General features: G+C 56.4%; 1 protein-coding gene across 7 annotated transcripts in view; it reads right to left on the bottom strand.

Moving 5' to 3' along the window:
* CUX2 (cut like homeobox 2) overlaps nucleotides 1-21,709 on the bottom strand; it is a 250,152-nt gene that overhangs the window by 91,903 nt on the left and 136,540 nt on the right. Inside the window, exon 1 of one of the 7 annotated variants that reach the window (XM_089323126.1) lies at nucleotides 10,627-11,157. The exons of the other annotated variants lie outside the window; for them this stretch is intronic. The gene's annotated coding sequence lies outside the window, so the exon portion shown is untranslated. Of the gene's footprint in view, nucleotides 1-10,626; nucleotides 11,158-21,709 lie in introns of those variants that run through there. 7 annotated transcript variants of the gene reach the window in all.

The following is a 21,709-nucleotide window of genomic DNA, read 5'->3' as shown; positions in this document are numbered from 1 at the left end:
CACTTAAAGGTTCATAAATATGCCTTTTAAGATATAGATGGCTTTTTAATTTCAGTGGATTTTGGAAAAATGAAGGTGCCAATAAGAAGCATGCTGACCTTTTGTGTACCCTGCAGTAAATCATTTAAGGTTCACTTCAAGTATAAGAAATATTTCACTGGAGACTCCTGGATTCAGAAGAGATGGGTTGGAAGCCACTGGGCCTGCCTGTGTGCAATGGCTGTGGTGTCAGAAGAGGGGGAGGAGGGAGTGTTTTGCAGGATGGAGCAGCGAGGGGGAAAAAAGTGGGGGATGGAAGGGGGCACGCCCAGCTCAGACTCCTCTCAGACATTGCCTGCTGGCCGAGCGTGTGTGTCTGATCACCCCTAGGGGCTTTTTTCACTTTAACAGTGGCAGTCGCACAAGGGGAGTACAATTCACTGCAAGTTGTCAGGGATTTCATTTGCATAATTCAAGAAATGCTCTGTTTATGTGGTCTGCTGCTTTCTTGCACCGTCCCGAGATGGGCTTTTTTTCTGGACCATAACTCGAGGAGTATTTCTGTATATATCACCCGATTATATTTGCAGCAATCAAGCCCCATAATTTCCTAAATCCGGTGGCGCAATAAATTTCTGCAATCAGATTTATTAAAAACACACATGCAGATGCGGGAGTGTGTTTCTAGGGTGAACTCTTTAATCTAACATATGTATGAGGAGGCCCAGCACTGTGTTGAAAGACCCCATTTGTCATTGCTAATACACATTCATCTTGCACACACAATGAAACACTTTTACCATTAGATAATGAAATAAAAGTACTATTAACCCGCTGCAAATCCTTTTCCCTCTAAGAGACGGAACGCATGGCAATTGTCTTAGATCATGTCTGAGAGTCGGTAAATCTGCTAAACAGCAATTCACCCTAGCACCACAAAGCTGGTACCCCAAACCTGGGAAAAGTGTCTCTGCCCCATGGGGCTCTCTGGAGCAATCCAGGCAGGAGATTCTATTCCAGAGAAGTGTCTAACATCTCTGGAGAATCAGAAGAGCAGAAAGGAGACGGTAGAGGAACAAAAGTTGCTGTCCAACGTGGCGCTGGGGGATGGGCGCTGTCCACGGTCCTGAAACTAATTCCTGCTGCAGCACCGGTCTGCTGGTGGATACGACTGCCTGTCAAAAGGCCCCATACAATTTTGGGCCTAGAGGGGAATGAGGTGTCGCAAGAAAAAGCATAGATGTCTGGTTGTCTTCATTTAAAACCAAGGTCAGTTTCCAATACAGAAACCACAGCTGACCGCCGCCACCATATCGGGTGACTGGGTGAGCTCAGTGTTTGCAGCAATAGATAACTAACAGTTGGTGCAGCCAGGTGAACAGAATTTCACCTGCCAGGGGAGAAAGAGACCTGGAGCGCTCTTGAGCCAAGTGCTCACAGTTTTTCTTGTCCCCTTGAAGACAAAGATGTCATCTGCACATTGCTGCTGGACAAACAACTGAGACTTGGGTTTTTAATGCTTTGGTTTTGGATGACCTTGTTTCTGGCGCTGTGCTCCTGTTTCAGGGACACTGTACCTCCCCACACCACAGCAACTGAGATACCTGGTGGGTCTGGATTCGACTCTTCATTCAACACACCCAGTTTAGGTTCTGCAGGACATCCAGGGCAGGGTAAGGCCAACTCTCTGTTGTGTTGCACCAGACCTTTATGTTTGGTGCCCTACCAGTACCTCCGAGGCTGCTGGCAGGTGCACCTCTGACAGGCAGGGTGTCTGTGGCACCATGCAGCAGGGAGGGCAGAGCCAGGGAAGGCAGGGGGACTTCAGGAGGCCTCACGGCAACCCAAGTTGTTGGTGGCTTTCCTGTTTGGCTCTTGAGAAACAGGCAATGCCAGAGACATCCACGTTCTTCTCAACTTTGCTCACTCTATCCTCATTTTTGAACCCTGAATTCTGGCTGCATTTCTGTGGTAAACACACTACCATCAATAATAACACCAGTAAAAAATATGGGCAGGCATTTTGTCTAGCAGTTCAGTGCCAGTTAAGATACCAGAAATCTCACTTTGGAGTGCCTGGGTTTGACACCTACTTCCAGCTCCTGACTCCAGTTTCCTGCTAATGCGGGAGGTGGTATGGATGGCTCAGGTAGTTGGGTTCCAGCCACTCACATGGGAGACCTGGATTGAGTTCCCAGATCCTGGCTTTGGCCCTGTCCCTGGCCACTTTGGGCATCTGAGGAGTGAAGCAGTAGACAGTAGCTCTGTCTCTTCCTCTCACATAAATAAAATTTATAAAAACAAAAAAATTACCATTTATTGAGTGCTTATGCAGACCAGGTACTATGCTAAGTTCTTATCATATATCATCACATATGACAAACATGTTAAGTGTCTGTAAGGGATAGCGTCAATTCTAATAACTGAAGTGAGCATTATCTCCTTGGTGGATTATAAAGGAAATAAAAAAAAGATTTAGTTTACTTAGTTGAAAGGCAGAGTTACACAGAGAGGGACAGAGAGAGAGAGAGAGAGAGAGAGAGATCTTCCATCTGCTGGTTCACTCCCCAAATGGATACAACAGTTAGGGCTGGGCCAGACTGAAGCCAGGAGCCAGGAAATCTATGCATGTCTCCCCATGTGGGTACAGGGGCCCAAGAACTTGGGCCATCTTTTGCTTTTCCCAGGTGCATTAGCAAGGAGCTGGCTCAGAAGTGGGACAGCCAGGACTTGAAACCATGCCTATATGGGATGCCACAATCTCCGGTGGTGGCTTAGCCAGCTGTACCACAACACCAGCCTATAAGGGAAATTTTTAGTCACCTGCTTCATTCCCCATTAGCTGGTATGAATTCAGAGAGCTTGTTGTAAATGACATAACATACATGTGTAAAACACCAAAGCATGGTACCAAGTATTCAATAAATGTTGGCTGACGTTAATCTTATACTTAGATAAACTGAGAACTCAGACAACACCACACCAGATAAATGATTCCATGAGTTCTGGATTTCACAAGGTAGTAAATAATCTTACCCAAAAAGGTGAGGGGGGCGGGGACCAACAAGAGTATTGCCAATTTTGACTGAAACAAGCAAAGATACTAAGAAGCACTTGCTCCTACCCCTATAAAACAGATATATGAACATCAACAAAGCAAGAAGGCCAAGGACAGACTGACGATGGTCTTTACAAAGAAACAGATTTACAATTGAAAAGGCCATGTTAATTTTTTTTTTTTTTTTTTTGAAGAAATGAAAAATTCTTCACAGGTCTGGAGTTAGAAATGCTCACAGAGCTAGCAGGGCCTCCTCTTGGAAAACCTCACAGAACTCGGGATCCTCTCCCACCCTGGCCTCCAGCCCCAGCCCCAGCCCCCAGCCCTGGGGAGCCCTGCTTAACACAGCCCCAGACTCTGGACCCAGCCCAGGCAAGGAGGCGAATCATCTGATTAACCGGCCAGCAGCAGCAGACAGACAGCCCGGAGCCCGGCGCAGACCATTCAAATAATGATCATCATAAACAGCCCATTTGCAACTAAAAAGAAATAATTTTAATGAGCTTGAAGCAGATGATAGATGCAGCTGAGGCTCGGGCCAACGTGTGGAGAGAAAGGGGGCTGGGACTGAGCCGCACCCAGGACGGGCGCTGCAGCAGAAGGCGGGGCTCCAAGGAAGGGGCTCTTCTGATGGGAGCAAGCAGTGCCCAGCGCCCAGCGCCCAGCACCCAGCGCGTGCCCCCAGCCCTCAGCGGGTCTGCCATCAGCGAGCTGAGCAGTCCTGGGACTTGGATCTCAAGGCACTCCAAACAGAAGCCAGCAGAAGCCTTCAAGGTTGCCGGCTCCTCCCTGCCTGAACTTTAGATGCACAGCTCCCTCTGTGTGAATTTTGCCACAAGGACATTCTGACAATGACTCCCTGAATCTTTATCTTCATATGGGCTCCCGCGTTTTGTTTCTGACTGGGATATACCCATGCTAAGCTGGATGCGTTTTCACCACTGGCCAGAAGGAGACAGGGAATGTTCATGGCCCCGATCCCCTTGGAGGGGTCCCTTCTGTCCCCTCCCAGTCACCATCCTGTAAAAGTAACCATGATTCTGGTCCTAGCACCATAGGTAAGTTTGCTCTTTATAATGATTCAGCCTCAGTTTCTGTGTCTGTAAAATGGGGACAGAAATTCATGTCTGCAGGGATATTGTGAGGACTTATTTTTTTCTTAAGACTTATTTATCCGAAATGCAGAGTGAGAGAGGGAAGGAGAGAGAGACTGAGACGAGAGTGAGCAAGCAGGCTCTTCCGTTTGCTGGTTCACTCCTCAAATGTCTACAACAACCAGGGAAGGGCCAGGCCAAAGCCAGGAGCCAGGGAACTCCGTCTGGATCTCCCATGTGGACGCAGAGCCAAGCACTTGGGCCGTCATCTGCTGCTGTCCCAGACCCGCAAGCTGGGGGCTGGATCAGAGATCAGGACTGAAAACTGGTACTCTGACGTGGGCTATGGGTGTTGCCGTACCACAGCGCCGGCCCCTGGTGCGGACTTCTTGAGAATCAGGAGATGAGGAGTGAACACGTGGCGGCGTCCAGAGTGGTACTGACCTCCAGTGGAATGGGAGTCCCTCAGGGGCAGGGACTGTGTCTGGGTTGCTCACAGCTCTGTCCACAGTTCTAGCAAAATGCTTGGTGTGCAGGAAGCCTTCGGCAAGTACAGTGGAGTGACAGCCTGCTACCAGAAAGAGGCAGGAGAGGTCCCCTGTGGCGAGAGCAGGGAGGCGACACCTTTCTGGCTGCCAAATGTCTCACCTGCATCTCTGGTCCCCGGAGCGCACAGGGCTTTGCCACTAGCTCCCAGGCAGACAGGGAGGAGGGAGTCCCAGGGATGCTCGCAGCCAAGGGACTTGTTCTGTCTGTAGTGGGGCAGGCTGGGAGTGGCGCCTTCAGAGGGGCCTCAGTGGGCCAGCTCTGGCAGGGGGGGACTCAGGGACAACCTAGGATGGAGGGAGGGCACATGCCGACCTGCCACCAGCAAGGAGACGCGACAAGACGGATGGCTCTGCAGTCCGCCTAGATGGATAACTGCATGGCGGCTGAGAGACAGCCTGGGTTCCCAGAGCCATCCATCACCGGCTGCACCGTATGTAAATTCCCCACACCAAGATGTATTGGGCCAATTATCTGAGGCCGGGGCAAGGGGCGGCGCCTACATTGAATGGGTCTCAGCCAGGCTGGCTTTTCCTGTCTTCCGCAAGGTGATGGGCAGTTCACACTCAGAGAGCTGTGGAGGGGAACGGTGCCAAGCCTCGGGGCCTGGGCATGAGCAGAGAGGCTGCCGACGACTGTGCGGCGAGCTTCTGGAGCAGTGACCACCCTGCTGTGACGGCCGGGGTGGAGAGAGCCCTCTGGGCACGGCAGCTCACCGAATTCCCCCAGCAGCACTCAGAGTGCAGGGGAATCTCCAGAAATCTCTGCTGATGGAGCAAATCAACAGCTCTGTGATGTGGGTACCATGGGACACACAGTGCCTCTGCACAGAGACTAAGCTACTTGCCCAAATCACCCACTGGGAACAGGCACCATGGGGATCCAACCTATGTGTTTTGGGTCCTTTCTTCTGGGTGCTTCCTGGGAGCTGCACCCCAGCTACTGACGGGCCAGCTTTCCTCGAACTGTCCTCAACAAGAACCCACGCAGCTGAAGAGCAGGAGCACGCTGGGCCCACTGGGGCTGTCCGCCCATCCAATCACCTGGCCATCTGTCCGTCCAATCACTCACCCATTACACCTGAGGTGCCTACATTGTTTCCAGGGGCGAGAAGGACGCAGGCCCCGCTGTATGGAGCATCTGGGTGCACAGGCAGCACAGACAATGGGAGCCGCAGGCCACAAGCCTCCTGAGCACTGCCCCAGCTTAGACTTCCAGCAAATGTAGGGGCCAATCTGCTGTCCGTGTGAGGGAGGCTGAGGGCCAGTGTTTGGCAGGCAGAGTGCAGCAAGTCAGTCATGGCCTTGCCTCCCTCAGGGGGCCACAGCCTCAGGGTCCAGGCTACAGGAAGTGCCTGGGGAGGGTTGGGTGCCCAGGGCCAAGGTTGGTGCCTGAGCTGGGGCTGCTGCCAACGCTGAGGCCACTTTCCCTGACCCGGGTATCAGGCTGACATCAGTCAGCAAATCGTATGATGCGACAATGTCTTACCCTCACTGCTGCCACCTCCCTGGGTCAGGCCATCATGCTCAGTGACCACGGGAGCCTCTTCACTGGGCTGTCTGCTGTCACCCCTGCCCTCCTACCGTGTTGTCCTCACCTGGCAGCCACTCACATCCTCAAAACCACTCCAAGGCCCCCACCTGACTCAGACAAGGTCAAAGTGCTCACCACTTGCTTCACCTCTGGTTTCACTTCCTGCTGCTCCCCCCTCACCCACTCTGCTGCGGCCACAGAGGGACGTGGCTGGTTCTTTAGCCCACATGGTCTCCAGCACGTCTGTGGCCCGGGGCCTATGCACTGGTTATTCCCGCGGCCCGAAATGCTGTTTTGTTTTCCACACAGATGTTTCCCTGCACCCTCAAGGTCTCAGCTCTTACAGTAACTTCCCCCAGAACCTGTGCCGCCATCCTGTTCAAACCAGCAACGCCTCCTGTCTACCTCCCCTACACCCTGCTTATTTTTGTCCATAATGCTTTTTGTGGAACCTTTTATATCGTATTTTACCTGCCTGTTTCTGCTGCCTGCCCCCTCCAGTGTCCACTCCATAAGGACAAGGACTCTGCGTCATGGCTGTAGGTGCTGAACACTTGCTGCGTCAGTGAATGAATGTAAAGAATGAAAGATGGACAGGCTGATTCCTGGAGCCCCACCCCCACTCCCAGCAGGGGCTCCCCTGCCTCAGTGCCTTGTCCCCCTCCAGCCAGCCTCTCCCAAGCATCGGGCAAGCACACAGCCCGCTCCTGCTGCAGGTGGGACTTGGAGGTGGCTGTCCTTGAGAGCAGATGCCAATCAAATACCTAATTATCTCATGACAAGCCCCAAAAACTGGGAGACACATCCGATCACTTCCTCTTGGCCTTGATTGCTGTTTTATATTCCAGAGGTCTCAGAATTAAAAACCCTGCAGGCACTGAGAAAACAAAGTAGCCCCAACTCTGCTGGGTCTCAGTGAGGGGGGGGACCCCGTCTGCTCAGAGCCAGCAGGTCTGGTCCAGCTGCGTGAGCTGGCCTGGCAGCTCCCCGCCCTCCTCTGATCACATCAAGTAACCGAGCACTCCCTCCTTGGGCACTTACTGAGCACCTACTATGTGCAAGGCACTTGCTAGGGCCTCACTGGTGGATCCCTCACCACAGTGCAGGAACCGGATGCTTCTACGTGATGGTACTTTTCACACCTCAGACCACCTGGTCTTCCAGAAGTCTGGGCTCCTAACAACCCCCTTTGCAGATAAGGAAAATAAGTCCCCGAGAGACAGCATCACTGCTCCACGTTCACAGTGGGCGAAAGCAGAGCAGGGCTTCGGACCCCGCTCCATTCTTGCCCACAACACTGCACCAGCTCAAGTCTCTGCTACTCCTTATGCTTCCCCCCCAAACCGTTTCCCTGAGCAGCCACTCTTCTGAGGCTGAAGGGAGACAAAGGAGAGACGAAGATCTGCAGGAACCTCAGGCCCTCTGGAAAAATCCACTGGTGTGCAGGGCTAAGAAGGGGCAGGCACGCACTGCAGGCAGGGGTGGAAGCTTTAGGCTCAGTCCCTATGCACCTGCTGTATGCCAGGCTGGCTTCCAAGTGCCCTGTGCGGCTCAGTGGGGTGGGACAATGGCACAGACACACAGGTGCCATCCCAGGGGAAGCACAACAGGAGAGAGCCCCACCCAACAGGACGCAGGGCACAGAGGGGACTCCTGCAGACTGCGTGGGAAAGTTGTGGGACCTCAGTAAAGAGTGGCTGGGAGCCACAGGGGATGGAGAGGAGGAGGCGGTGGAGGGAAGGCACGCACACTGGGAGAGCAGAGGGCCACCTCCCACCTCCTGCTACCGGCCCGGTGAGCAAGGGGCAGTGGGGGCAACAGCAGAAGGTGGAGGTGGCGGATTTCAGGGCCCCCTGGGACATTGGGCTCCCCACCACTTGGCAGCTGAGAGCCCTGCCTGGTGGGCCTGAAGGCAAGACTGAGAGAGAAGGCTCTGAGAGGGGCGGCCGGCGGCCTGGCTAGACGCCGGCTTATACCCTAGATTGTCGTGGACTTTAGCAAGTGTCTGATCTCCCCCGAGCCCCTACTGGTGAAGTGGGGCAAGGAGATGGGGGGCTGCCTCCTGAGAGGACCGGGAGAGGGGTGCAGATGCACTTTCTTTCTCAACACACCTGTGAATGACTGGCCTGTGGAGCCAGCTTCCTGCCAGGACAGAACCAGTTTCAAAGAGAAACGTTTTGCTAGAGGGAGGAAGAGAGCCAGACCCAAGTGCCAGCGCTCCCTCCAGTGCTGTTGGTGTTCCTGGCTCCCAGGGCCACCCCGAACTCAGCTGCGGCCTAAGCACACACTGTAGCTGTTTCTTTTAGGAAGGAAAACATTTGCCCACCTGCTGCCACCTCCAGGAAGGAGCCCCTCAACACACACACACACAGGAGACTCCACTCCTCCAGTGAACCAAGACAGAGCCTCCCCCTAACGCCCTGATAGGCAGCGCCTGTGGGCTGCTTCCTGTCCAGGGTGTGGTCTTATCTGCCATCCAGCTGCACAGCATCCGGACACACAATTCTTGCCACTTTCATAAAGGAAAGAAAGGAGGTGGGCGGAGGGAGAAAGGAAAATGCCTTTGTTGGGGAATCGACATCTCTAGATGCACCTACATTTATTGCAACGCTGATCACAGACATCCAGCCTCAGTGACCTGAGACGGCATCAAGATCCCCGCGCAGGGTCCCTGAGACACGCGTGACGTGGTACACAGGGCAGGGAGAGTCCAGGCGAGGCTCAGACCCTCTCTGAATGGGGGGCAGGGGGTGCCACTCCCCTCCTCAAACCAAACAACACCAGTTCCAAAGTCAACATGGACACCACGTGTGAGGCACCGCTGAGCGGCCTGTCCCGTCCCCGCCCCGCACCCAGCACTGCTCATGAAAGTAACATGCGTTCCTCAGGCAGATGAGGGATGGCAGAGAGAGGAGGCAAAGGGTGAGCGGGCGGCAGCCCTGGCACGTCGAGGGCAGCGGGGCAAAGCCTGCCTCCCAGGCTTTTTTCTACACGAGTGTGGGTGGGTGCACAGACACTCGCAGACACACAGGTGTAGGATGCCCAGAAACACACACGGATACATGTGGACAAGAATGCAGACACAGCTCCGCAGACGCATGGACACCAAGACATACAGAGGCACGTGCGTGGACACACAGGCGAGGCTCACCAGCTGTTCAAATCCTCCTGGCACCCACCGGTTGGGAGACCCTAACATCTACATCTCAGCTGCCCGACCTGTAAAATGGGGGTAATCTCTACAGGCATCATTTCAGCAGAAATGGTCATCCGGCGGGGCCCCCAGGAGCCATGTGGAAAGCGGAACAGGGTGTGGGTGGGCCTGGCTTCCTCCCTCACCTGTGGCACTTGCCAGCTCTGCCTCTGCAGCCCCTCTCTGAGGCCCCGGCGCCGTCACAGCGGCAGAAGGACAGCAGCAGCATTCCTTGGCAAGTCCCAGCCACATCTCTTTAACTGTCCAGAAATAACCACCACCCCCACTGCCGCCTTTGTCCAAGCTGCCACCATCCCAGGCCTCCTCCCCTCTCGCTCGGCGCCCACCTTGCCTACATTCTCTGCGTGGCAGCCGGAGGAAGCTGTTCGAACGTGAGTCAGCTCACCTCTCCTGGCCCGGAACTCGGCCCTGATTTATTTGCTACGAAGATTAAAATCAGACTTCTTAACGGGGCCCACTGGGACTGGCCACTGCAGTGGGCTCCAGCCCTCCTGGGAGGGCCCCCCCGTCTGACTCTAGGCTCTCCAGACACACTGACTGCTTCCTGTCCTCGCTCCCACCCCAGGACCTTTGCACACGCGCTTCTCCCTGTGTGCGATGCTTCCCCACCCCCACCACGAGGCACTGCTCAGTGGGACCCGCCCTCAATTCCAATCCACGCCCCTCCCCGCTCCCATTCCACAGAACATCCACTCGGCTGCAAGCCCCCTCCCAACAACTAGAAGCTCCGGGAGGCTGGGGGCCCTCCCCTGTCTGGTCCACCTCTATACCCCTGGCACCTAGGCCCAGACCCCGCAAAAGCAGAACAGAGCTTTCTGGAATGAACGTTTGCTTTCCCGAGTTTCTCTGCATGTTGGACGAGAACAAGGAATATGAAGAATCTGGTGGCTGCTGAACATGTCACACAAGTGAAGGGAGGGTAACAACTCTGTAGGGCGGAGGGGCTGGAGTGGTGACAGTGAGCGAGACCAGGGGCCCAGGGAGGAGGCGGGGCGCCAGGCTGGGGGTGTCGGAGCCAGCCTGGTCCCCAAGCAACCAGAGGGGACACTGCTGCCGGGAATGGGAGCAGTCCTGGTCTCTCCGGGAGTGGGAGAGTTGTCAGCCGCTTGTGCCTACCAGGAGCCACGTTTTCACCCTGTGGAAACTGGGGGGTACTGGCTGGCTCGGCTGACCCTGGGAACCCTTGTCCACTCCCCGCTTACCTCAGGGGCCTCCAGACTGGCCTGCGCTGCGGCCCCATTCCTGCTGACAGGAAGCCGTCTTTGCCTCCCACAAAGCAGGCCGCGGTCAGCACTGACCCCAGGGCTGTTTCCCAGCCACAGCTTCCGAAGGCAGCGTCATTGTCCCCAGCTAATCCATGCCACTCACACCTAGCATGCTGACAAACCGACGGCATTCACTGTCATTTCTCAAACAAGCACGGAGCCACCTGCTCCAGGTGGGGCTCACGGTCTAACATCTTGGCTTTCCCAGACAAGGAGGCGGGACTCCGGACGACAGTAACAGAAGGTGACCCTTGTCCCCCGACTCTAAGCACAGGTGTGGGGACTTGGAAACTTTCCCCAAAGGGAAGGCCTCAGAACCAAAGCTGCTCCCATCTCCTGCTCCTCCCTCTCTCCAAGGCCGGCCAGAGAGACTCAGGCCCCTCGTCCCCAAGGCGGGGCCAGACCCCTCCTTTGCAAGGCAGCCACAAGACCTGAACATCAAACTGCCTTCCCCGCTGCCGTGGGAGAAGCTGGCCTTAGCAGCATGCTCCGCCTCCCTGGTTTGGCTGTAGGTCGTAAGCCCTCCCTCCCGGAAAGGGCCCAGCCCCCCGGGGGGAGGGAGGGAGGCTGCGCAGAGCAGCGGAGAAGGATCTGGTCTGCCCCTGTCCAGGCCCACGCGCGCATGCCCCTCCCATGCAATCCCGTTTCTCCAGGCTTCGTCAAACCGGGGTCTGCGAGTGGCGAGTTCACGCCAGCCACGGAGTCTCGGGGTCTTCAAGCTGAAGGCTCTCGTGGCAGAAAAACGACGATCACGTGGACTTGTCAGGCGTCTCTCTTGTCAGCCTGTCTTCTTCACAGGGGTGCTGGGTGTTCCCTTTACAATGGGAAGGAGAGCCCACCCCTTCCCCGCCCCTCAAGCAGGCGTGCAGCTAAGGGATTAGATTTTCCGAGCTGGACAGCAGGCCTTTCAGAGTGATGCTGCCTCCTCCACAGAGGGGCCGTACTACTCCCATTCTTCAGATGAGAACACCGAGGCTCAGCAGGGACAGGTCCCTTGTCTCAGGTCCCAGACTGGTAAGTGACAGGGCTGGGATCTGAACCTGGGTCCCCTAGCCCCAGGGCCCACCTACACTCTTGTGACTCCACGGCACAGCCCCACCTAAGTCCCCCAAGTCTGCTGGAGCCACTGAGCGCATCCTTGTGGTCCCCGAGCCTCACACCTATGCAGCTGCCTGTGGTTAAAGAACTGAGCCCTGATCCATCCTCAGAGAGACTCCGTGAGGATCTGGCATACGGGAGCGGTGACCCTGGACATCAGAAGGAGGCGATCCACCAGGGCAGCGTGGGGTCACTTATACCCAATGCATCTAAATGAACGCAAACGCAACAGGGACAGATCCGACCCTCGGCTGCACGGCCACGCCTGCAGGTGCCGGAAGCCACCACACCGGAGGGCTCGCACGCACACGGTTCATACAATCTCAGAAGCTCTGCAAGGCAGCGCTGCTCTAGAACACTGAAGGATGTGTGATCGTGTCCCACGCTCCCACCCGCCACTCCTCTCTTCAAGCACCAGGGGCTCCCAGAATTCCCAGGCCAAATCCCGACTGAAACCAGGAACCTAAAATGTATACTCAAACCTCAAGGAGGAATGCCGGGTGCAATACCGCCAGTGAGAATGCAGACTGGTGGGCCGCTTGGGAAAGCAGTCGGGCAGTTTCTTAATCGTTTAAACATAAATTTGCCTTAGGACCCAGCAGTTGCACTGTGCCCACGAGAAGTGATAACACGGTTCCACAAAGCTCTGTGTCCCTGTGTTCACAGCAGCACCGTTCAGGGGACCCGGCAGTGGAAACCACCCAGCCAGCACCCACCAGCTGCTGAGCAGAGGGGACGCGGCTCACCCAAACACCACCACCAGGCACGGCGTGGGGGGACACCAAAAGCACTACACGGCAGGCCCTCCGCTGTACAATCGCATCCGCAGGAAACAACCAGAACAGGCAAACCTGTAGACACGGAAAACAGGCGCGTGGTTGCGCGGCTGGAGGTGAGATGGGAAAGTGGCTCTAAGTGGATCCCAGAGAGCTTTCTGGAGCGGTGGAGACGCTCTAATATGGTCGTGGTGATGGCCGTACAGCTCGACAAGTATGCTAAAAATCACTGAGCTATATGTGATGAATTGTGTGTGCATATACACACACACATATATACACGCATGTGTCTCTATAGATGAATTTTATAGCATGCAAATTATACCTCAATAGAGCTGTTTAAAAAAAATCAACCTCAAAAGACACAAGGAGGCAGGGGAAGCTACCTTCACAGAGATCAGGGCTTCCTCCCACACCAGGCCACTGTGACAATAAGGACGCATGAACATGTGACTAGGGTCAGGCTCTGGATTCTACCTGGGGTGGTTACGAGCACCCCCATACCACAGATGGCAAAACTGAGGACTCAGGGACATACAGAGTGGTGGAATCAGGGTTCAAATCCTCTCTGTCCATCCTGCCTCTCGGTCCACAGGATGCTGTGTCCAGGTCTCCCAGCAGTGCTGGAAGCTCAGATGAACAAACTCCTCTGTGTGCTCTTGAAGTCCCGCTGGCCAGGACCCATGGGGTCAGTTTCAGATGATTTCTATTCTAAAGAAATGTTTTGTGCATTTCTCCTTTTTTTCCCGTGGAGGTTTATAAACTCTGTCTTTTCCATATCAGGTTGAAACTTAGAATACAGGTTGTCAGCCAACACGCCAGGCATTTTACTAAAAATAACCCAAATTGGTTAAGCCATTTTTAAGCAGTGGAACGGTCAGGGGAGGGGGCGGGAAGGATTTGAAAGGTGGCTTCGGAGGCTCTGTTCTGAGCAGCCTCCAACTGAAGATAAAAGAGCCACTGGGGTGGGGCGGGGGAGAGGCCCAGGGACCACGGGCACTGCCGCGGCTGTGCGGGGCTTTCTCTGGCACTTTGGGCCTTGGCCTGGGGTGGGCAACTGAGACCCCTGTGTGGGGGTCTCCAGAACGCCTCCTGTAGGAGGCACAAAGAGAGGACAGAGGGGTGTGGGAAGCGGGAGCAGGAGAGACCACAGGGCCTCTTGGGGGCCTCTTGGGGGCGCTAACAGAGGCTAGAGCTGGCCGCCTCCTCAGGCAAGGCTGCTGAGGGGTCTGGGGACACAGGCCTGCGCTGTAGGTCAGCGTCTCATCAGACACACGCTCCGTCAGGCGTGTCTGAGTCTCAGGCCACGGCACAGCGGGGACTGGGGCATCCTGTCCCCAGCAGACCTCCCAGTCTCTCGGGCGAGGGTGGGCGCAGCAGGTGCCATGAGAGGTGAAGGGGTGGGGCGTGCTGCGCCGAGTGGGACACCAGTGCCCCTGCTCAGCTCTGGCCGACTTGGGGCCAGGGGGCTTGATTCCCTGGAAAAACCCTCCCGTCCTGATTTGTGATATGAGAATCTCCCAAATTTTAATGGCTGGCAACAAACCCAGAAAAAAAATTTTAACAATGCAGCTTGTGCCAAGTAAAACAGATTTATTGGGGGGATTTGGAGCCTGGCCTGCCAGTTTGCAAACCGAGCCCAGCCTGCTAATGGCACAGGGTGCAGGAAGCTGCAATAGCTGCGCTCACGTTTGTACTGCGCTTACTGTGTCGACGGCCCCGGGCCGAGCCGTGAGGGCCGCTCTCCCCTTTCTAAGGCAGCGCAGGCGGAGGCACAGAAAGGTCCGGTCACTTGCCTAAGGCCGCACAGCTGGCCTCCTCGGGCAGTCTGGCTCCAGAGACTGCTTTAGTTGCAAGGCGGCTGCAAGCTAGGTGGCCACTGGGGCGATATGTCCACAGGGTCATCCAAGATCCCAGGGCATGAGGGGACCCTTAATGCTGCCCAGGCTCACTCCCTGCCTTCTGTAGGCCTGTTGCACATGGAGGTTGGGTAGGGGCCTGCTGCTGACAGTGGCATCCAGCGTGCAGGGTCCTCTCCTGTTGTCAGCTCCATCCTGGGACTGCCCCAGGCCCAACTGGCCCAGGAGGGTCTGCAGGACAACCTGTGTCGCTACTCAAATGGGTGCTGGCCTGCCTGTGCCTTCTGCCTTCCACAGCCAGCTTCCCCTGACCTTGACGCTTCACTGGGGGGCAGAGGTCACACCGTGGGGCAGGGCTGACCGCAGCCCTGTGCTTCCACCCTCCAGCCGGCACGAGGTCCCCAGGCCAGGCTGGCTGCACCCCCCAGCCTTCCTCTCTGGGTGCTGAACAAGGGGCCTGTTCACAGCACGGCACTCATTACCATTTCCGTCCCGCCTCGATCCAGCAGATGTGCGGCCGGTACAATAGCAGGCGAGAAAATGGAAAGAAATTTCAGAATTTCTTCTCCAAAGATATTCAAATTAGTTAATCAAGGGGCTTATTATTGTGTCTCCTCTCCCCCCTCCACTGCTATCCATGAGGATAATTGATCAGCTGCTAATAACTGATTACACTTCGCAAGGCTTTCTTATGCCCATTACCAGCATGTTTAAAGACATTCTGTAAAGTTCTCATTATTCCAAATTGTTTTGCTGTGGAAAACACCTCGGTCGGTCAGCCGCTGGCAGTGCCGAGGCACGCTGGTACCAGGCCAAGAGCTGTGTTCCAGCAGGCGGGACTCGGTTCACCCATGCGCCCCGCTCCTGGGCTCACCCATTCTCCACGTGGCCACCAGCATGCGGTCCCCAAACCACAACCACCTAGACAAGCCGGGTCCAAACGTCCCACCTAGACAAGCCGGGTCGGCAACGCTCACTCCGCCCACTCCTTCCTTCACTCACCCGTTCTGCACTGCCCGGTAAAGCGGTTCTCACACTGGGCTTCAGGACCCTTTTAAACCCTTCACCGTGACTCAGACCCTCAAGGAGCCCGTCTGTGCAGGCACCCGGAACTGGCACTCATCACCCAGTGAGAACTGGGAAGTTCCTACAGCACAGGACACAGTGCATGCGCCAGTGCAGGTGTCAGAGCCATGGCATCATGCCATCATCACGCCTTGGGTAGCTTCTGGAAGATTCCAACGTGCATTCGTGCCAGAATAAGAGCGCAGAGGGCAAATCGCAGCTTCCTGGTATTTTGAGACTGGTCTGATTCTGAAGACTCCTGGAAAGGTTTGGGAATACCCATGGGATATGACGGCGAAGAAGTGACCTGTCCCCCTTTCTTGGGGTTCTCAGCAGGGGAGGAGGGCAGTCAACAGGGGGCACCAGTCTCCCTTGAAGGAGATTTGGTGAGTAAACAGGGAGGGCTGAGCGCTCACGGGGAGGGCGGGGCTGACACAGTGGAAGGGGCTGGACCAGCCCAGGGTGGGGAGGGGGCCACGTGGGGACCCTGGCTCGGCCTCTTCCCCACGTGGAACTTTGGGCTCAGTGTGGAAGTGTGGGTCGTCAGGGGCACCATGGGGAGAGCTCAGGGAAAAGCTCCCCCAGAGAGTGCACACGGTAGGTGCTCAGGAAACACTGTCCTTTGTTCCCAGCATCACGAGAGACCAGCCCCTGCTGTGCACACACACACCCCACAGGGGCGCGGCACCAATGCTGGCAGTCAGGAGATGTGCCAGAAGCAGGAGGTTACCGGTTTCAGGGTATAAACGGGAGGGGTCCCCAGAGAGAGAATGGGGACACAGGCTCCCGGCAGAACGAGCAGCACATACAAAGCCTGGGGATGAGAGAAGGCAGGCGCATCTGGCTGGCGTGGACAGCGTGGGAGAGCGGGGGCAGCCGGGTGCCGTCAGGACAGCAGGAGCAGGAAGGGTAATGGCAGCCGACAGCTCCACGCTGCCCGCAGCGGGTCAACGCCGACCCCTTCCTGGCATCCCACACCCACTGCTTCACTCAGCCCTCCCTGCCGCACCGTGAGTTGCCGGCATCATCCCTGGTTTGTAGCTGGCGAAAGTGAACACTGCCCAGTTCACAAGGCCAGTGAAGGGGGCACAGCAGCTCAGCGCCCCGGGGAAGAGCTCCGAGGCTGCAGGCCTCACTCCGCCCCTCTGTGTCCTCCAGGGTTACCAGTGGGAAGTGGCTTCCTGGGGCACCAGGGGATTTTCCTGCTAGGTGGGGTCTGGGAGCTGGTGGGCCAAGAGTGAAGGTGGGAGGGAGGAGGCGGCAGGGAGGAGGTGGCACAGCACAGATGCAGGTGTGATGTGAGGTGTCGGAGGGTGTGAGTCCATGGCAGGATCACACACACACACACACACACACACACCCCAGAGTAAAGCAGGGCATTTGGCTTGGGGGAGCGGCAAGTGCCAAGGTGAGGGGTCCCCGTCGGATTAGAAATGAAATTAAGCTGGCACAAGGTGCACTTGCCTTTTTTGCCTTCACTCCTCCCAGTCTGCATGAGACCAACCAGCTTCCTGTGTACCTCCATCGGCCACAGAGGGGCTGTCTGTGCACCGACCATCCCACGCATCCCCCTGGGCGTCCAGGAAACATGAACGCAGCGAGGAGTCCAAAGCTTCAAGAGGTGGGAAAACTCCCAGGACACTGAGATCAGCGGATGCCACGGTGCGCACCAACAGTGGGGGAAGTGTGGAGGGGCAGGTGGCAGATTGCTCACCAGGAATCTGAGGACCCTTAGGAAGGTCAGGGGCCAGAGTGTGCGGTCTGTGAACACGTGAGAGGCTCGGGGACACTGTCTCCAGTAGCACACTGTGAGTGCTTATGACGGGCAAAAGGGGGAGTTTCGGCACACCACCCACCCCAGGTCCTGGGCAGTCACTACTGAATTAAAAAGAGCAGGTGAAGCCAACGTGCAGAGGCCACACAACCTGGGAGAAAGCTTGTTAAACTGACCCGATAAAGGAGTGTGTCCAGTCAAGAGCGCCTAAAAATTCAGTAACAAAAAGAGATGACTGAATAGAAAAATGGGCAAGAGACTCAAACCCTCACCTCACAGAAGAGGAGCCCTCAGCAGGCAACGAACAAAAAGACACTTAACCTCATCCGTCATCAGGGACCTGTGACGTTAAGCCATGACTACACACAGCTACTTCTCCACCAGGACGGCTGAAAAGGAAGACGGATAATACCAAGTGCTGACTAGCATGTGGGGCAACTGGAGCCTCGTGCAGTGGAACGGTGCTTACATCTGGGACAACTGCTTGCAGTGTTCCGTGAAACTGGCCATCATGCCTCCCTACAACCAGCAGGTCTCCTCCTGGCTACGTACCCCAGGGACATGTTCACCAGCACGAGCCTCACTGTCCACAGGATGGGCATGGACCAGCAGCACAGGCATCTCACAGGCACTTGTGTGCAATGCCCGCACTCAGGACCTCCCCAGACCTACTGAACTGAGGTCTGTATCTTAACAAGCTCTCGAGGCGATTCATGAGCACATTACAGCCAGCAGGTCTGGACTGTTCATAGAAATGCCACCCAGCTCCCGAATGGCCACAACCTGAGTGCCCACCCTCAGCAGGCTGCGTAAACGCGTCTGTGACGCACTCACTGCACACGTCACGGCGGTGCAGCCACGCGCACGAACAACGGCAGACGGTGCTGATACGGCTTACAAGTGCAGTGCCGAGCAAACAGCAGGACGCAGAGTGCACGCCAGCAGACCCCAGTGGCACAAGGTGTGGGGACGGACAGAGGGACCTGCGTGGAAGTTGGGAAGGTAGTTCTCACCTGGTGGCCCGGACTAGAATGAGTCAAAGGGAGGTGGCTGGGGGTGGGGGGTGGGGAGGTTTTGTTTCTGGCTCTCCATGCTGGTCCATGGGTGCGGTCAGTCGTGGCCACCGGTTGGGCTATGTATGACCTTAAATCCTCTGCCCTCTCTGCATCAGCTCTGTTCCTTCTGCCTGAAATCCTCTTGTATCTGCCCCTGCCTGGCCATCTCTGCGCCCACCACGGGTGTGGCAGCCTCTCCACGTCTTCCTGCTGTGCCTCCCCCCCAGCAGTCACTTCTGCCACAGCATCCAGTCCATCAGCTCCTGCCACTCCATAGCCAGAAGCTCTGCCATGTCAGGAGGGGTGGACACCCAAGCTTAAGTCCCAAATCTTCCCTGGGCCAGCGAACGGAGTGTGCTCTGCCCACCACTCTGCCCTCATGTCCTCTGCTCTGTGGGTTCCAGCCACTCTTTCATTGGACAAGCACTTGGCTACCGCAGGGTCTTTGCACCTGCTGTTCCCCCACTGTGTGTGTGTATCTTTCTTCCCCTTGACTGCCCTCTCACTGGCCCTCTGGCCTTCCCTGCCCATCATGCTACATGGCCCCATTCTTATTCTCTTGCCCCAGGGGCTTCCTTCAACTGCGCTCCGCATGGTGACCCTGTTCGTTTCTTGCAGCCCCCTCTGCTCACCACTGAGGCCAGGGTCCACATCTGTCCTGTCGTGTCCCCAGGTTCCGCCAGTACCTGGCATACACAGCGCCTGCCCTCTCGGGCAGAGGTGACAGCTGGCCCTCCATCTCGAGGCCCCACCTCCACACTCCATCCCCCCTTCCTCCACCGCCATTTCTCGCTGGCTTTTTCTTCCGAACATGGACACCTCGTGTTAGTAACCTATTTACTGGGTCAGAACCGACAGAACCTCCATTCAGAAAAGCGCATGCAGCGGGGGCTCGGCGAGTGCCTGCTGAACCAACAGGCCAGAGGTGGGTTCAAGAGCCACAAGACAAAGCAGGGTGCTTCAGACTGTAGCGGAGAAAATGGAATTAGAGAGTAAAGTTATTTTGGTGCAAAAAAAAAAAATTGAAATCCACACGGTTTTTTCACAATATGCGTTTCTCCATGAACTTTCTGCAGGCCCCTGTATTTTCAGAGTCCCCGAGCACCTCCTGGGATTCCGCTGGCGTCGGATTTAACGGCTGGGCCACAGCCTGGCTGGCCCACTTCAGGTTTGCAAAGTATGTCCTTGAGGGAAGGTAAGCAAATGAGCCTGAGGGCCCAGGTGACCAGCTTTCACTGGGCGCCCCGTGAGTCAGTGACCATGTCTGGTGAAGGCCCGCCCAGGGACCTGTCAGACCAGGCCTCTCTGATGGGCTGGAGCTGAGCAGCTTTGCCATGAAAAAGGGGGTGATGAGGCCAAGGGGAGGTCCGGTTAAGGGTCTGAGGGTCACCTGGGCCTCTGGAAACAGATTGGAAAAAGGCGAGAAACGGCTTTGGGTCCCCATCTCCCCAAGGGCCTGGGCCCGGGGGTGGAACACTGGCCTGCGGGGCTGGATGAGAACCTCTGCGGGCCGTTTCTTTCTCCGGCTCGAGCTTCCAGCATGAGTCCCCGCCCCCCACCCCACCCCGCTGGAAAGCAGCAGGTGCTGCCATTGCAGGGTGGGCCCTTTGAGAACCCTGCTCCAGCGCACGAGGCAGGCGCCCACTGGAAGGGGACACAGGAAGTGAGATCTCCTTCCAAACAGGCGTGTCCTGGGGGCTGATGGGCCGACGATGACTTGCCTCATGGCATTGCGCCCACCATTCACTGAGCAGGGGTCGGAGCCCTGTGCTGAGAACTCTACACCTGCTATGTCACTCACGGTTCTAAATCCCAGATTTCACCATCATCAACCCATGCTACAGATGCACACGCTGAGGCATGGAGAGGCTGGGTGTGGCACCAGAAGTGGGCAGAAGCAGATGGAGAGACCAGGCTGCACGTGCTGGGCTTCCCCTCTGTCCCCTCCCCCATCAGGTCTCGAGCCCTGGCTTCGCCAGCGGTAAATCATGGCATGTTGGGCAGGTCCTGAAGCCTCAGGGGAGTGGGCTCTGTGCTGCCCGCCTCCTCACGAGGACCTGACTCCCTCGCAGCAGGACTGCTGGGGCGAACTTGAAGGGGCCTCTAGGGGAGTGGTGGGTGATACAAGTTCAGGAAGAGCAGTGGCTTCTGGGATTGAAACCCAGCAGGGATGTAAACCAGGAGACCATGATAACACCAAAAGTCCCTTCCCTGGCCACTTGGGAGGACCCTGGGGAAGGAAAGGAACACCTCAGGTGCGCACGCTGCCTCTCCTAGGCCGGCTGCTCGTGGGCACCAAACAGCGGAGAAAGCCACCTGGCATTCCAGCCAGTAAGCCACAGGAGAAAACAGACCCTCGCTAGTGGACGGACTGGCCTCGAGCTGGGATTGACAATCTACACAGAGGCCAAGCGCGAGGGGCCCCGACTATTATCCCATGCAAATCCTGATAACATTCCCTCATTCCACCAACTCCATACTGATCACTTGTCCTATGCTGGGCACTGTTCCACACGCCTTCCTCATGTTAATTCATTCAATGCTTATAACGACTCTGTAAAGTGATAATATTCTCATTTTTCACAGCTAAAGCACAGAGAGCTCAAGTTACTTGCCCAAGGGCACCCAGGATGCGAGTAAGAGTGCTAGGATTTGAACCCAGGGAGGCGGTTTCCATAACCCAACCCTTTAACCCCAAATGAGTACAACCCCCTTGAATCAACCCAAAGGCAGGCAGCAATGCAGTTACAAGTGTGGGTACAAGGAAGGCCAGTGAGTAGGACTCTGACTCTGACTATCCTACAGTCATAGCCAAAGAAGGCTCAGAGAGGGCATGACCGGCACCAGGTCACAGGCCAGGATGCCAGGCCTGCTCTGGTCACCATCATCCCTGCTCCAGGAAGGAAGCCAGCGAGCAGGCCAGGCTGCTGTCTGCTGGATGGGGCTGTGGAAGCCACCTTGGCCAGAGTCCTGTGTGGACTGATGCTGTGCGTGGACCCTCGGGTTACCCAGCCAGCCTGAGCTGTGTAGACAGGGCCAACCCCAGGCACCACTGACCTGGGAGTGGTGGGGGCACCCAGGGATGGCAGGCACCGCTGGGCCTCTGCTCCAAGAGCAATGGGGGGAGGGGGCGGCACTGACCTGCTTCTGAGCGTAGAGATGGGGAAAGAGAAGACCAAGCAGGGAAGGGGTCAGGAGCGGTGGGGGTGGGGCGCTCCAGGCTCACACAGAGCAGTAGCAAGGGGCTTCTGGGCTTCGGGAACAGGGGACTTTTCAGCAAGGCCCAGAGCGGGTGGGGAATCAAGCCAGGGGCCGGCTGGGGAAGAGGCTTTTCCAAGGGCACAGCAGTGCAGAGGCTGCAGGCAGCAGGAGCAGGTCTGTGAGCTATGGAGG

The sequence above is a fragment of the Oryctolagus cuniculus genome, chromosome 21, assembly GCF_051225735.1.
Source record: "Oryctolagus cuniculus isolate XC-2025 breed Fujian yellow rabbit chromosome 21, ASM5122573v1, whole genome shotgun sequence".
NCBI classification, from domain to species: Eukaryota; Metazoa; Chordata; class Mammalia; order Lagomorpha; family Leporidae; genus Oryctolagus; species Oryctolagus cuniculus.
Note: the sequence above shows the minus strand (reverse complement) of the source record. Positions and strands in the feature narration are given on the sequence as shown.